The 16,572-nt window shown below is 37.2% G+C and overlaps 1 pseudogene; it reads right to left on the bottom strand.

Annotated features, from left to right (window-relative positions):
• Window positions 1–3,763: 3,763 nt before the first annotated feature.
• Window positions 3,764–16,572, bottom strand: part of LOC129084124 (glyceraldehyde-3-phosphate dehydrogenase-like) — a 28,943-nt pseudogene continuing 16,134 nt past the window's right edge.

Below are 16,572 nucleotides of genomic sequence, written 5' to 3'. Positions count from 1 at the left end.
ATCTCATGTGGTATTCAATCTATTGCAATACTTAGGACAACTATATTTAAAAAAACAGAGAGGATAACGAGGCCTAAATAGAAGTAACTTTTCTGAAATTTATTCTACATGGGAAAACACTGATACTAGTCAACTGTGAGAAATTACATGTGTATGTTGTCATACCTAGAGGAGCTACTAAGAAAACTATATAAAGAGATCTAAATGCAATGGCACCAAGCAACAGAGCATCAGAATACACAAAACAAAGCTATCTTAGTTGTGCTATCCCCACCCCCAGAAAAGGGGCTGGCTGAAGGACTAGAACAACTTGTATGGATACAATGGGTTTGGGACAACTGCTTACATGCCTTATGCAGCTATTGTGCAGGGAGCCAAAGACAGGAAAAAAATCACACTCAAGAGAGAGTTCCAAGAGCCAAAGCCAAAGGCACACATCTAGAGTGGTGGCCATAGAAAGGAAGACCTTAGAGGATAGTGCAGGCAAGGACTCAAAGAGCTGGGACTATAGAGCACAGAGCTGTAGCTTGAAAAATGCAAACAGCAGCAGGAATACCAAGGCAGAGTGAACAATTTCTTGCTACAGTTGAACCAGTGGCATGTCCAGAAAGCACATTGTATGAAATCCAGGGATCCTTCTAAGAGGTCTATGATATCATCAAAACTTACAGACAATATATTATGACCCAAACTTTTTCCAAAATAATTAAAAAATTATAAACATTGAGTCCTTCCTGGTTGTCAGGCAACATATATGCATTATCCAATAATTTTCATGATAGTCCTATAATACTAGTTTTCTGTTGCTGCTGTAGCAGGTTGACATAACCTTGGTGGCTTACAACAACACAAATGTATCATCTTACAATTTTGTAGGTCAGAAGTCTTACATGTTTCTCACTGGAATAAACTTAAGGCTTTGGCAGCTCTGTATTCTTTCCTGTACACTCTTGACAGGATTTGTGTTTTTGACTTTTTCTGCTTTTAGGGTCTGCCCACATTTCTTTGCTTATGAACTCCTTTATTTTTGTACCTGGCGAAGGTAATTCAAGTTCTTTTCACATCACATTGCTCTGAACTCTTTTGCTGCATCCTTTCACTTTTAAGGACCCTTGTGATTACATTGAGTCCAGCCAGATAATCCAAGATAACCTCCCCATTTTAAGGTCAGCTGATTAACAACCTCAGTTCCATTTGCAACTATAACCCCCCATTACCCTGGAAGGTAATATATTTATAGGTCCCTAGCATTAGGATTGAACATATTCAAGAACTATTATTCTGCCTATGAAACCTAGGAAGTGGGTTCTATAATCCATGAGTTATAATCCAGTAAAATGTACAACATCTAGAGATATTTTTAATAGTGACAACTGGGGTGAAGTGCTACTGGCATCTGGTGGGTGGATACACCAAACATCCTACAATACACAGGACGTTCCCCCACAATAAAGAATTGTCAAAATGTCAATAGTGCCACCTTTGAAAATACCTGGTCTAAAGAAACTGAGACTTGGGCCCTGGCTGGTGTGGCTCAATGGACTGAGGACCAGCATGCAATCCAAAGAGTCTCTGGTTAGATTCCCAGTCAGGGCACATGCCTGGGTTGTGGGTCAGGTCCCCAGCTGGGGTGTGCGAGAGACAGCTACACATTGATGCTTCTCTCCCTTTCTTTCTCCCTCCCTTCCCCTCTCTCTAAAAATAAATAAATAAAATCTTAAAAAAAAAAAAGAACTTGAAGAGGATAAGTGTGTTGACTACAGTCACAGATAATAAGTTTCAGAGCCATGATAGGAACCTAGGTCCACCTGCCTTTGGATCGTAGACCCTCTTGAACTTTGCCACATGCACCATTATACCATAAATTGTCCCATGACGAGCAAAACTGAGTGCCCCTCTCCATGGATGTACTCATACCCAATGAAATGAGGACTTCTTTAGTCTTTTTATCCTGAAGAAGCATACATCCAGCTCCAAATGCTTTGATGATTTGGACGAGATAGTCTTGTTCAGTAAGTGAAGCAGGTGTAATTATTTCATGGAAGCTTTCATTGAATATAGTTCACTCAGGCCTTAGAGTAATAATACTAATTTAAAAAAAAAAAACCCACAAATGCGTGGAGGCGCATGATGTCTCAGAGCTACAGGTAGGAAAGGAATTGGTCCTGGGAAATGAAATGTCACATCAATCTTTCGCTTCTATTTACCCAGCTCCTGGGTTTGTTACTCCTCTTACCAGAATGGCAGTTGCTGACAATATTCAGAAGCGTGCGTTGCCTCTGAGGATGGATAAATACCAGAGTGTTTGCATTCCAAGTATGTACTATGTGTAAAGCTTGAAAAGTCCCATCCCAGCATATTTACATAGGTGATAAACCATGTAGAAAAGCAACACATCATGATAGTTATTATCCAATATGTGAAAAAAAATAATGCTTTAGCACAATACAACAAAAGGTAGATTATCCAGTCACAGATTTTTCTAATGACAACATAGTTTACTGTTTTCAATAATCACATCATTAACAACCCATTGCATCTGAACATTAACATTGCATAAACCATTACATCATTAAATAAACACTAAAAATAATTACAGCAACATTATTATTTTCCAGAGTCACATGTTCCCTAAAGCACCAAGAATTCATTTGAACATAATTATGGCATCTCAAATGTACAAATATCAGCATCAATGTAAAAGACTTTATAATTAGAGAACACCTTTAGCTTTCTTTGGGTAAACAGTGACATTCTAACATCAATAACAGCAATTCACATAATTACATATCTGTGTAAAGGGTTTACTTGTTCCAAATTATTTAACAGTTTGAATCAATTTTCCTGTCTTATAGAGTTTCAAATGCAGACTATCACGGTTCCATTAAAAAATAAAATATCAGTTAAGTGTAACATATTTAAATGAAGGAAGTTGTATGTTTTTTACAAAGTGGTCATTAATGACTTTAAGCACTATAAAAATCAATCATCCCGCTGCCTCCCCTGAGCTTTACTGATTAGAAAATTAATCCATGTTCCAAGAAGTTCCTAGAAGCTAGTGACTTTCACAAGGTTACCCAGCTCCTGAAATCAGAACTAAGACCGAATTTCAGGCCTCCCAATTCTGAGATCCTTGAGATGAGAGATCACACCTTCCTCATTCCTGTTCTTCCCTGAGGGCACAGAGTAAGGCATCTGCTGACTTGAATTCTCAGTCTAATACTCAAATGTGTTGTTTTATGTTCAAAGCTGATATTCATCTAAACCTCAGTCTGTCTGGTTCCTCCCTAGACAACCCCTGGACAGGCCATAATCCGGGAACTGAAGGGAATTTACTGGCCTCTTGGACCCTGCTGCAGGTCTATGGTTGATGTCCATTCTGGTTGTTGGGTGTTCTTGCCACAGCTACTGTTAAAGGCTGTGAATGTCATCCTGATTTATACTTAACAAACTTCAGACTTGACTTTGAGTAAGTTATCTGTCCTTTCATCTTAAAACAAAGGTGAGAATAATAATGCTTCTATTAGGATTTAAGGATTACATGAAATCATTTGCATAAGGTTTTGTGGGGGGGTTTTTTTTGGCTGAGTACAGTGAACTTCATTGATGGTGTGCGACAAGGTAGGGCTCCCTAAATTTCTCCCCTTATTGAGGGAGTCTGGGATGGAAATTGGAAGTCATGAGATTCCCAGTGTGCTGAGGGATAAATTTAGAGCAAGAACTCCCCAGCAGCTGAGGGGCCCTCTTCCTCTTGCTGGGGCTGGTGGTCCAAGGGCTCTTTTACTCCTTGGAGGCCATATGGATCATAAGGTCCATCACCCTGTTGCCGTAGCCAAATTCATTGTTATACCAGGAAATGAGCTTGACCTAGTGGTCATTGAGGACAATGCCAGCCTTGGGCATTGAAGGTGGAGGACTAGGTGTCACTGTTAGAGTTGCAGGAGACAACCTGGTCCTCAGTATAACCCAGGATGCCCTTGAGGGGGCCCTCTGATACCTGCCTCACTGCCTTCCTGATGTCATCATATTCGGCAGCTTTCTCCAGGTGGCAGGTCAGATCCACAATTGGCACATTGTAGGTGGGGACATGGAAGGCCATGCCAGTGAGCTTCCCATTCAGCTCAGGGATGACCTTGCCCGCAGCCTCGGCAGCAGCAGTAGAAGCAGGGATGCTGTTATAGGCATGTCTTTGGCCAGTACTCCCCAGCTTCCCAGAGGTGCCACCCACGGTCTTCAAGGGAGCAGTGATGGCATGGGCTGTGGTCGTGAGTCCCCCCACAATGCTGAAGTTGTCAGGGATGCCCTTGACCTGGGGGGCCAGGAAGCTGGTGGTGCAGGAGGCATTGCTGACAATTTTCAGGGAGTTGTCATACTTGTCCTGGTTGACACCCATCACAAACATGGCGGCATCTGCAGATGGGGCAGAGGGGATGACCCTCTTGGTTCTACCCTTCAAGTGAGCCCCAGCCTTCCATGGTAGTGAAGACACCGGTGGATTCCACAGCATATTCAGCACCGGCATCACCCTATTTGATATTGGTTGCATTTTACTCCTGGAAGATGGAGATGGTCTTTCCATTGATGACAAGCTTCCCATTCTCAGCCTTGACTGTGCCTTTGAACTTGCTATGAGGAGAATCATACTGGAACATGCAGACCATGTAGTTGAGGCCAATGAAGGGGTCACTGAGGGTGACAATATCCACTTCACCAGAGCTAAAAGCTGCCCTGGTGACCCAGTGCCCAATATGGCCAAATCCATTCACTTCAACCTGTACCGCCTTGTCTCAATGTTGTAGCTGGCCCTGCGCAGGGAGACACAGCTGCCTGTCCAACAGGAAGAGCAGAGAGCCTGCATAAGGTTCTTAACACAGTGTGGACATATAATAAACTCTTAATGTTAGCTATTATTATTATTATCATTATTATTGCCAGCGAAAATTATTTGCTTAAAATGAAAAGTCAGTGTGCAGCTATTTAAGACACTCAGAATGCCAGGTTCAATATATTTAAAATGTATAATGACTTTTTATGTAATTAGAATATGAATAATTATAACCATAGCAATTAGAACCTTTACTAAATACTTTAACATGTTTGCAATGTGCTTTCTTACACATTATTGAATTTATAACATGAACTAAAAAAGAGTGGCTAGATTCTGTGGTAAAGATAGCCTCATCTTAGTCAAAAGGGGAGTTATATATGATTTTAATTTGAGGAACACTAAAGAAAGCTAATGCACAATAGATTTCTCCAACTCAGATGCCACTGTGTCTAAATTCCAATATTGTAATAAAGATAATAGCTTTATTTTTGCCAGCTCTCCTTTAAAATGAGATTACTTCTCTAACTGCTAATAGCTCAGACTAAAGGCATGCAATATTTTTTAAAAGATATACATAATACCTGCTGCCCCAAAGGATTCTAAATTTCTTAATAAAATATAAAACAAGATAACTGGAAATAAAAACAGAATAGAAACCATTTTTAAAAAGCAGAGAAGTAAAGAATATCACACTTCAAAGAGTAAAAGGTGCTCATGGAATTTATTTTAATATCTTGGCAACTATGGCAGAAGTTGAAAGCATCTTGCATAACATGGTCTATGTTTTCTGATAAAAAAAAAGGGCAAACATTGTCTGCAAATGCATACTTTCTCCTTGGAACAAGTAGTACCAGAAACATTGCCAAAACTCTTCTGATCTGAGGGTGAATCTCTTAGGATTGACTCATTGTCTTATGGGCAAGAGGTCAGGTAAGGAATTTAGAGCCTTCCCATCTCGTTAGGGTTCCTGTCACAGTTGAATAAAAATCTGCCTGCCTTTTCCTGGTTAACTTTTGCCCTTCCTACGCACATAATAAACCATAAGGTCGGCCAAAGTTAGGCTCAACTATTAAAATAATACAAAATGTATCACAATTAATTTAACACATATGAATTCATTATATATTAGCATTATTATTAAACGGTAAGATAAATTTCAAGTAATCAGAGTACTAATAATGACAATAACAATACCATGTATATAAAACGTTACAGTGTACAAAAATATTTTTACAGATATTACTGAAATTGATTAATTCAACAAATATTCATTGGATATTGATTATGTGCTAGGTATGCAAGCTAGGAGAAGAATAGCATAAAATTTAGAATTGTTCTCACCTTCTCAGACTCACAGGTTAGTGGAGGAAATTATACCTTAAAGAAATAATTAACCAAATAATGAATAAAAGACATGTGATAAGTGCCATGATGTACAGGGGATTGTACAAATGTCTAACAGGGAAGTCTGACCTAGACCAGGAGGTTAGGAAAATCTTCCCTGAGGAAGTGAAGGTTGAGACCTGAAGAATATGTGAATAAATATTCACCAAGTAAAGAGGAGAGTGGGCATTAGAAGCCAAGGAAATAGCCTGTGCAAAGGACCAGAGGTGGGGAGGGGTCCAGATTCTCCCCAGAAATGATGAGAGAACACTAGGGTGTCTGGGTATCTGAAGCCAAGAGGCAGGTCACATAAGATTAGAGAGAATGAGCAGGGAGACCAAGGGTCATATCATGCTGAGTCTTGAAGACTATAATCTTTTAAGGATTTAATCATAGGAACTCATAAATTAGTACGTATTGGTGAATAGTGCAGGGCAACACCAGCCATAATACATGGGTGGGTTCCATACGGTTTCGTTTAGTCAAATGGAAGAACGTTCAATACCCCAAATACCAAGCCAGCTATTTTCAAACTACAACCAAAAACTGTAAAAGAGTCACTTTGGCTCTATAAGTATCTGAATAACTTCAAAGAGTAGACTGTCAGGGAATTGGCAGTTATCAGTCAGGCTTTCTTACCTTAATTCTAATTCTGACTTACTGCTTTATAACTGTGGGCAAATCTTTAGCTACTCTGAGCTTCAGTTTTGTTTTTGTTTTTTTTTAAAGGATGAAGATAATACATATATAATATTATACATACATAAAAACTTAAAATACTAGCAAAGTCAAACTTGGCCAAATAGAACCTGAGTGTTCTGTGGCAAGAATTACACAATGGCTAATGATTTGCTGAAATATGTGGATAAAAGTGTTACACTATCAATGTTTTCAGATTATGGAACATTTGGCTGGAAGAAATTTGCTTTGCTGTGTGTGCATGTGTGATTAAAATGCAATAGAGATATGGTGGGTCCTATTCTCCTCGCTATCCTTGAACACACTTTAATAAATAGAAAAGGCTCGTGACTTGATAAGCTCAAGTAAGCACCAGGTTGTGCCATTTGTGCAGATTTGCTGCCATGCTTCTAAGGAATGTTTTTTCTGATCTCATGTGACACAATCTATAAAAAAATCATTCATACATTATTCCAACATAAAAAACATAATAAATTTAAGTAATTACCAATACTTAATGGCAGTATGACCATGTGGATTAAATAGAGTTCAAGTGGATAAAATGTATGACATTTTTTAAAAACGAGGTGCAATGGATCTAATGTAGATCTTCTCAAAACTTTTTGAATATAATATTTTTATATATCCATGTTTTATCAGGATATGCAGGAAACACAACAGATTCAATATGTTTTCTATAATTTGATTTTTTAAGTGCTGTATTGTGCTCCTTTACAGTTAGAGCAAAACTGTCTAGAAGTTTTTTTAGCAAAGCTCAAGTGAAGAAGAGGCAGAAGCAGACTGAGCAGGATCTTAACAGTCTCTCAGTCCAGTTATCGCCACTAATCAGCTATACACTACCTATAAAATTTATTTTGGAGAATGAAAGCCTGATAATAAATACTCCAAAAAAAGGATCTAACTTAAGAATAAAAAAATAATAATTCAAACAGCAGTGGGACTGGAAGAGAGTTACTCAGTGCTTTTTCTGCAATATCATTACCCTTCTTTATGAAAGTCAGTCAACAGGAAACCAACAAGAATGAAGAGCACTTTATGAGGCTTTGGGTGTGTGTTTGGGATACCTAGGATCAAAAACAACCCAATTTCAAAGAGATAACAAGGAATGCAAATTCCAAAGACAAGAATCTACTACCAATAATGTGCCTTTGCTTGCCCCAAAACTTCAGACCTTTGGAATGAAGAGTAAGAATTAACTAATCATCATAACAGGGATTTATAGAGGCAGAACCAAGAAAACTGGTTCTAGAACACTGTAATAATCTATTGCTTGACACGTCCCTGACATTAGTTATAATTTCCAAGGAGGTGGATTTGTAAATGTACTTGCTGTGAAAAGTAGGCTCCCCTGGAGAGAGCCCTAGATAAATAGGTAGGTAAGACAATTCAGTGCAATAACCTACTGAGTATCTTACTATATATTTTAAGGTTGTGTAGTTTAGAGAAATTTTTTCTAATAGAAATGGAAGAATCCATTAAAAATCAAAGTGACAAAACCCCCAAAACTAGGCTTTAAACATTAACATTTAATTTACATATTAACATTTAATATTAAACATAAACATTTAAAACTAGGTTTAATATTAATATTCCTCTAGTGCTAAACAACTAAGAGATTTTGGAATGGAAGAAAAGTAGTAGAGCTCAATAAATTTAGTACAAATTTAAATATATAATTGAGTCACATACTTCCCCCCAAATAATATCATCTAAACCTGTGCCCATTATATTCATCAACAGAAAATATTTGTCTGTTTTTTTAAAAACATCCTGCTCCTTGCCTAGCTTATAGTACCTTGACTTCTTACCTTTTATTACTAACTTCATTTTTCATTCGATTAGCTCATAATGTCAGATACCAGGGCTTGGCTTGACTTACTTCATCTCATCTCATTCAGAGGCAGATCAAGGTTTTGTACAGTCAGAAGTTTACATAATATAGGGGCCCTCTTACAAGAAAATAGTATAAAATTACAAATGCAAAGTTAGGTAAAAATTAGAATAATAATAGAAATCACAATAATTTTAAATGTTTTTAAATGCTGAGAAATACTATAAATAATACAAACTCCAGGAAAATCACATTTTTTTTATTAATTAACTTCCTGGAATACCAAAATAATATTTTTCTTCTAGAATACTTTGATTTAATACTGTTCAGTAGCTTTTTAATACAACAGCTGTTTTGTAATACCGTCTTCTATAAAAACAATGGAAAGTAATTCAGTTTTTCCTCCAGCATGGTTGATCAAAATTTGTTTTATATATTGAAGTTTAGGACGCATAAATCATCCCAAGCTTATCCACAGGCATGTTTGCTGTTTTTAGTATTGCTATAGGATTGTGTCCTAAAATCTAAAGAATTTTGATGAATTTCACATGATTCCCATCACTAAAAAAAGACATATGTGGTGTCTTAATAATTGTAGGTGTTGCATCATCCTATATATTCCAACTGTAAAGCTGTGATTATGCCTAGGCTTCAATTCAAACTGAGTTCTCTGTTTACAATTTTGTACATGTGATGATGGGAAGTATTTTCCACAGACTAGCTTAGAATATTTAAGACACGTTTCTCCGCCATTTACCTACACAACCCTGGCAAGAGATGAGATATGACCCATTCATGTTGTATAAACCTTGGCTTTGCACCTTTATGTCATAATGCTGGGTAGGTCAGAATAACGGGAGGTAGAAGTATTCCCAGAAGCTATTCCTTCCTCAGGACACCTAGCTAGAATTTAGCTAATCACAGAAGTGACTGACAACAACATAAATATATTTTATGAAACCTGAACTAAATGTATCACCAATTGAACTTCTGCTTACCAGGACCCTATAATACCCACAGCCACTGCAACATACCTAATACCAGGTCAAATGCTGCAGAAAGGAAATCAAATAGGCAAGAGAATACTGTTAACTGAGGGCGGCTAAAATATCTTTATTTTGCAAATTTTGCAAAAACATATGACATGTTAACACATTGTTAAGGCCTTTTCCAAAACCTCAAAAGGACCTGTACAAAAAAGGGATGTGACGCTTTAGCGTCCCCAGCTTCAATCTGCTCTGGATCTCATTTTGTCTCAGTTATTGAACGCTCATTTCTGAGCATCACATGGTGAAGCATAGGCAACTCCACACTGAAATAAATCATGTATTTTAAAAGTAGTTAGTCTGCTTCTCCAGAGCAGGGGGCAGGGGGACTTCCATTTTCTGTTATAGTGAATAAACTTTACAGTTGGTGCCATAGTCCTCTTATCTTCAGGGATCTTTAATAGACCCATCTGGGGGCAAGGAAGGGAAATTGTCTAGCTGAGAAAACAAGGAACAAATACCATGGAAGTGAAACCTAGGTTCAATCAGCCAATCAGCCAAGAATGTTCTGAGTGCCAGCCCACCTTGAAGGCTAGCCAAGGGCTGTTATCACAGGTGTGTGGCAGGCAAGGCAGCAGGTGTGGCCTGGAAGAAAAGAGGCCCCAATAGGGGAGATGAAAACATCAAAGATGAACTATCTCAAAAGTTTATGCTTGAGACAGATCTTACTAGGTGCTCCAAAAATAAATCTGGATGCGGACTCTGAGGCCAGCCCAGCAGGTTGGATTTACACAGTTAGAAGGAAAACAGGCAGTATTAGAAAATTATTTTAGCTCCCTACATAGATTTTATCCTCTCAAATTAGATCAAGATTTATTTGTATCTGAAGGCAGAAGTGATTAGATGACTTCTTAAGTCATTCATCATCAATCTATGATATCATATGAGAGAATTAAAATTTATTCTCAGAGAAAGATGAATAATGTACATTGTAGATTTGAAGACTATTCTTTCAGTGCTTTCTATAAATCATCTAGGCTATTTAAAGCCTTTCAGCATTTAAGATGTTATAATTTTCCCACTTGAGAAAACAGAAAAGTAGCAGTGAGGCAATTTCAAACATGCTTTGAAAAACCACAGAAAAATCACCAAAACATTATTCTCAAATACATTGGTTCTTCTTGAGTAATTTTTCCATTTCTATTTGAGCAGGAATATAATAGAATTTTGCAAGTATGCTTAAGTAAAATATAAAATCTGAATTCATAACAGTCAATTAAACTAGAAAACCAACATTTATCTTGCAATGGTCTCTTTAGATAAAAATTACAGCTTTAATGATCCTTAGAATACTAAATTAGAAATACTGTGGAAGTTCAACTGTGTCTAATACTTTCTTTCCTAGGACACTTGACCTCCTGGCAAGTTAAAGCTTTCCTTTTCTTTTTATTTCTCCTTTGTAAGTATGATGCTCCAGAAAAATTTTCTGCTGTTCTTTGTCCTGGTGATGTTACCTCTTTCATGACAACACTTTGTCAGTCTACTGTATCTAAGCTAAGCAAGTCTTGGTGGCTTTACAAAAATTGTTTTATAGTTCCTTAAAACATCAGATATATCTATTTATTTTATCACAAGACTGAATGAAATATTGGGTGTGGGATACTTTAGAACATGAGCAGAAAGTGAAATTTAGGTCAAACTGGGAAGGTCAAATAACAAGCGAGAGCTTTTAGTAATCAGAGCCAAGATTATGTAATGACAATGCTCTCCTTTTCAGCCCTGCACACTTGATGTTTATGAACACGGGCTTAGCTAAAAGTCACCTAAGAGGTAAGTAGCAACAATCACTTTTGAAAAAGAAGGTTTCAAATAATGTCATTATTTTTAAAAAGGGATGTGAGATTGTAACTATATAAGCATATTTACCTATCAACAGGACTGGGAAGTAACACACATACATAAAAAATGAGTGCTTCAAGGGTGAGAGAGTAATTTGTTTTTCAAAAAAGTTTTTAATCTTGTTCTCTCAGTCTTCATAACAATTATTTGAAAATGGGCGCATCAGCCCAATAGTATGCCCACAGCAGCCACGGGCAGGGCCTCTTAGCCAGCCACGCTGGGGTCAGTCACCCTACAGCATGCCTGTCACAACAGTGGTCCCACCACAACAGAAGGGCATGTGCAGCTTACACAGGGAGGGACCAGGGAGCACCTGGCTCTGGTGGCCGGAGGAGATTGTGCAGCTGGGCCCCACAGGACATCTCCTACGTAAGGCCACTTCCTCAAGACCAGAGCCACAGCTGACTTCCCCAATACAGAGAAACAAACACACAGAAAGTGAGGGACAGGAACATATTTCAAATGAAAGAACCAAAGAAACCTCTGAAAAAGAACTAAATGAAATGGAGATAAGCAATTTACCTTACAAAGGGTTCAGAGTAATGGTTATATAGATGCTCACTGAACTCTGAAGAAGAATGGATGAACACAGTGAGAACTTCAAACAGGAGATAGGAAATATGAGAAAGTACCAATCACAGGTGAAGAATACAATATCCTAGATGAGAAATAGATTAGAGGGAATCAACAGGAAATTAGATGATACAGAACGGATCAATAACTGAAAGTTAAGAGTAGTGAAACATCCAAGCTGATCAGGAAAAAGGAAGAAGAATTTCAAAAACTGAGAATATTTTAAGGGACCTCTGGAAAACATCAAGTGTACTAAAGTCTCATTATAGGTGTCCCAGAAGGAGAAGACAAAGATAAAAGGGCAGAAAACTTATTTGAAGAAATATTAGCTGAAAATTTTCTTAACCTGGGGAAGAAAAGAAACATCCAGGTCCGGAAGGCACAAAATCCCAAACAAGATGAACCCAAGAAGGTCCACGCCAAGATACATTATTAAATTGTCAAAAATTAAAAGCAAAGAACTGTGGAAAACAGTTTGGAATTTCCTCAAAAAACTAAAAATGGAACTGCCTTTTGACCCAGCAACTCCACTGCTAGGACTATACCCTAAGAATCCCAAAACACCAATTCAAAGGAACCTATATGCACCCCAATGTTCATAGCAGCACAATTTTCAGTAGCCAAGTGCTGGAAGTAACCTAAGTGCCCATCAGTAAATGAGTGGGTCAAAAAACTGTGGTACATTCACACAATGGAACACTACATAGCAGAAAGAAAGAATACTACCTTTCATAAAAGCATGGATGGAACTGGAGAGCATTATACTAAGCAAAATGAGCCAAGGGGTGAAAGACAAATACCATATGATCTCACCTATAAGCGGAACCTAATCAACAGAACAAAGAAGCAAGAAAAATATAACCAGCAACGTTGAAAGAAAAAACAAACCAACAGTAATGAGAGGGGAGGACAGAGGAGGGTAACAAGGAAAAGAAGAGGAAGGGTCGAGTCAAGGAACCTGCATAAAGGACCCATGGACAAAGCCAAAGTGGGGAAGGATCGAAGATGGGAGGAGGGGATGGGTGGGGCAGGGGAGAGTGGTGGCGGGAAAGTGGAGACAAATGTGTTTGAACAATAAATAAATAAGTAAGTAAGTAAGTAAGTAAGTAAGTAAAGTGGCATTAAAATGTAAAAAAAAAAGAACAAAGTACGATGAAATTGTTTAACTATGTATACATGTCACAGTGTTACAGAGTTCTTCATTTGATTCCACAATGCTTTCAGTTCTTTTTCAACAGAAAGAGAGGAAACTGTTTTTTTACTTTCTCAATGAGAATGATATAAAGGGGAAAAAAATTTAAGAACTTAAGACTAAAATAAAAATTGTTGTTGTCTCTGTAAAAGAAAGAAAAAGAAAAATTAAAGGCAAAGAGAGAATCCTAAAAGCGTCAAGAGGAAAGCAAGAAGTTCCTTAATATGGAACCCCCAAGAGACCATAAGCTGATTTTTCAGCAAAAACTTTGCAGGCCACTTCCAATGCATAATAACATTTTTGAGAAAATAAAGCTTCTGTAAAAAATCTTAACATTTCCCAAAATTGTAGGACATGTGTCTCCTAAATTCAAAAGATCCACTGAGTACCCAGCACAATGAATGAAACATGAAAGCATATCATAATATTTCAGGATGTTAGGGTTAAAGAAAGTGTAAATGTTTCCAAGGGGGAAAAACAACGTTTACATAAAAGGATGCTTTCAGAATGGCATTTAGACTTCTTGGTAGCAACACTGGATGTTAGAAGACTATGAAAGCAAGGCCTTCAAATTTAAGGTGAAAAATTAATTCTAACTTAGATTTCTGTATCCCGGCACTCCAAACAAGTATGGAGCTAAAATAAAGTTTGGACTCCAATGGTCTCCAAATTGTTCCTTACTATGAATCCTTTCTTAAGAGGCCACAGCAAAACAACAGAATAATCTAAGAAGGCAAGGGATCCTGAAAACATAAGACCTCAAAAGGGAATGCAATGAAGGAAAGTCCCAGGATGGCTACTATGTCTAGTAAGTAGAATGGGAGTTTCAGGAAGTAAGTCTCTAGAAAACTTGGAACAAAGCGTTTGAGTATATGGAAAACATAGAAAAGGATGCGACAGATGTTGGGAAATTAGGGCAAAATAATAACTACATGGGGAACTAGGTTAATGATAAAATGAGACAATTAGAAGTATATACCAAATACACATTTTTGGATGAGTATAACTGTGTCACAAAAGTAAATCTGAAATTTTATTTCTTAAATGTAATTATTTTATTACAGTTTTAGTATTCAGATTTTAGAAGTATGACATTAAAAATATAGTACAATTGTATTGTCAGCAATTTGATTGATCTTTCAGGCATCATTCTCCCCAATCAGTAAGATGTGCACTGCAGAATTTTTTTCAGAAAAAAAATATTATTCAATAACTTGTTTTGTAAAAGGAACTCTGTCCCTTCCTTGGGCAAGTCCCAAAATTTTTTATTTACAGAAATGATGCATAATCTACAGCAGTAATTTCAATAAACTTTTCATTAAATTTTAGCCTCTGTAAGTTCAAAAGCAAAATGAATTATCTACTTCCTTAAAAATAATATTTTGAAATTTTATAATTTTTCATCTTCCGTACTGTCTTTGCTGTCAAGGTGTAGTTATATCCAGGGACAGATCTATAATATATTCCTACATAATGCTTTACATTTTTTTCCTATGAGTTATGGTTGAAGTTTTTTTCCTGTACTTTGTTTATATTACTATTACATAATCTCAGAATAAATTTTGACTTAATTAAAAAGAAAACCTAAAAATATCTTAACTGGCCAAAACATAAATTAAATCAAGAAAGTAAAACTCGCAAGGTAAAAAGTAGATTGTAGAAGTAGAGAATAGAAATAATACCCTTTCCCACCCAAAATAAAACAAAATGCATTCTGAATAAAACTTTATGTTTAAGGCCTCCAAAACATAGGTTTAGAACATCAGCAATTGGAATGAATTCCCAACGGTAGAGAGGAAATTACTTTTGAGAATTTTGCTGTCTCATTTCTAGAAGATTCCATTTTGAAAGACGAAGTATACAAATCTTTATTACTTTACTGGCATTTAGAGGTAAAAAGGCAGTCTGTTGAAAACAGATGCCGTTATCTGTCATTATAATCTTAATGACTGTTATCAGCAATACTGCAACTCTTTTGTTGAAGCAAAAAGGAAGCCAGTTTGGTTTGTAATGTAGGTCTTCTGACTATCTTCTAGTCAGAAATGGGTAGTGCAAAGTCAAATTATGGTAGTCAGACCTGTGTTTCTAAGCAGCCTAGCTTAGAAACATGGTCAGTCGTGTTAGCTCTTTTATGTCTAATTTAAATAATGTTAGAGAAATAGTCCTGTGTGGACTTGGGCAATTTACTAAACCTGTTTGAGGCTTGTTTTCTCATCTGTAAAATGTGAATAAAAATACCTACCTCATTGGGAGGTTGTGAAAAATAAATGAAACAGTGTTTACAAAGCACTTAACAAACTACCCAGCATGTAGAAATGATTTGAATAAGTGGGTAACTATATTATGTGGATAATCAAACCTGACCTAACCTGCTTTGCGGAGTCTGCTCTCTGACAATATTTTCTGAGCAGGTGACTCCTCTGAGTCAGGAAGGGAATTCAAGAGAGCAGACCCAGGGCATTGCTGTGAAAGCAAAAATCTTCTACAAGACTGTAAGCTCTGTGAAGGAATACATATAAATATATAGATATATGTTTGTATGTGTGTATGTATGCATAATTATTTTAAAACCTGAAAATTTTAAAATGGTATGGAGTAACTTAAACAAGAAACTTTAAATCAAGATAGATATGATAAAGCAATTTAAATGTGCTCTCTTGACCAGGAGAAGTGCAAGGTGCTTTTTCTAGGAGCTACAGTGTATACAGGAATGAACCAGTTATGAATTCTGCCTTCATGGGACTTACAGTCTTATGAAAGAGCTAAAACATGGCCACTGGACAGGGTAATGGACATTTGTTGCTTTATGTTGCTGTTTAGTATCTGAATCCTTATAAATGTAGGGACTCTGCCATTATGCAGGTATTTGGGAGAGGCTATCTTGCTACCTCCTTTGAAAGTCAAGAAATCAGGTATCCTGTGTCCTCAAACCCTGTGAGCATGCAACGTAGGACTGGCCAAATGTATGTGGCCATCTGTGTGCTTGTATCCTGAGCAGGTGGTGAAAGATGAAGAATGATGAGAAGAGACTATTGGTTTCTAGATCCAGCTGCAGTGCAGTATGGGGACAATAAAGGTGGGTGGCATCTGCGCCACATGCTTCTGTCTACCTGACATAATGCCCTGCCTGTTTTTCAGCCTCCCATCCATGCTATGAGTCTCTGCCACATCATTTAATAAA

Source organism: Pteronotus mesoamericanus, unplaced genomic scaffold (genome assembly GCF_021234165.1).
Source record: "Pteronotus mesoamericanus isolate MK-2021 breed Mesoamerican mustached bat unplaced genomic scaffold, CSHL_Meso_final scaffold_174, whole genome shotgun sequence".
NCBI classification, from domain to species: Eukaryota; Metazoa; Chordata; class Mammalia; order Chiroptera; family Mormoopidae; genus Pteronotus; species Pteronotus mesoamericanus.
This window is presented reverse-complemented; position numbering and strand designations above follow the sequence as displayed.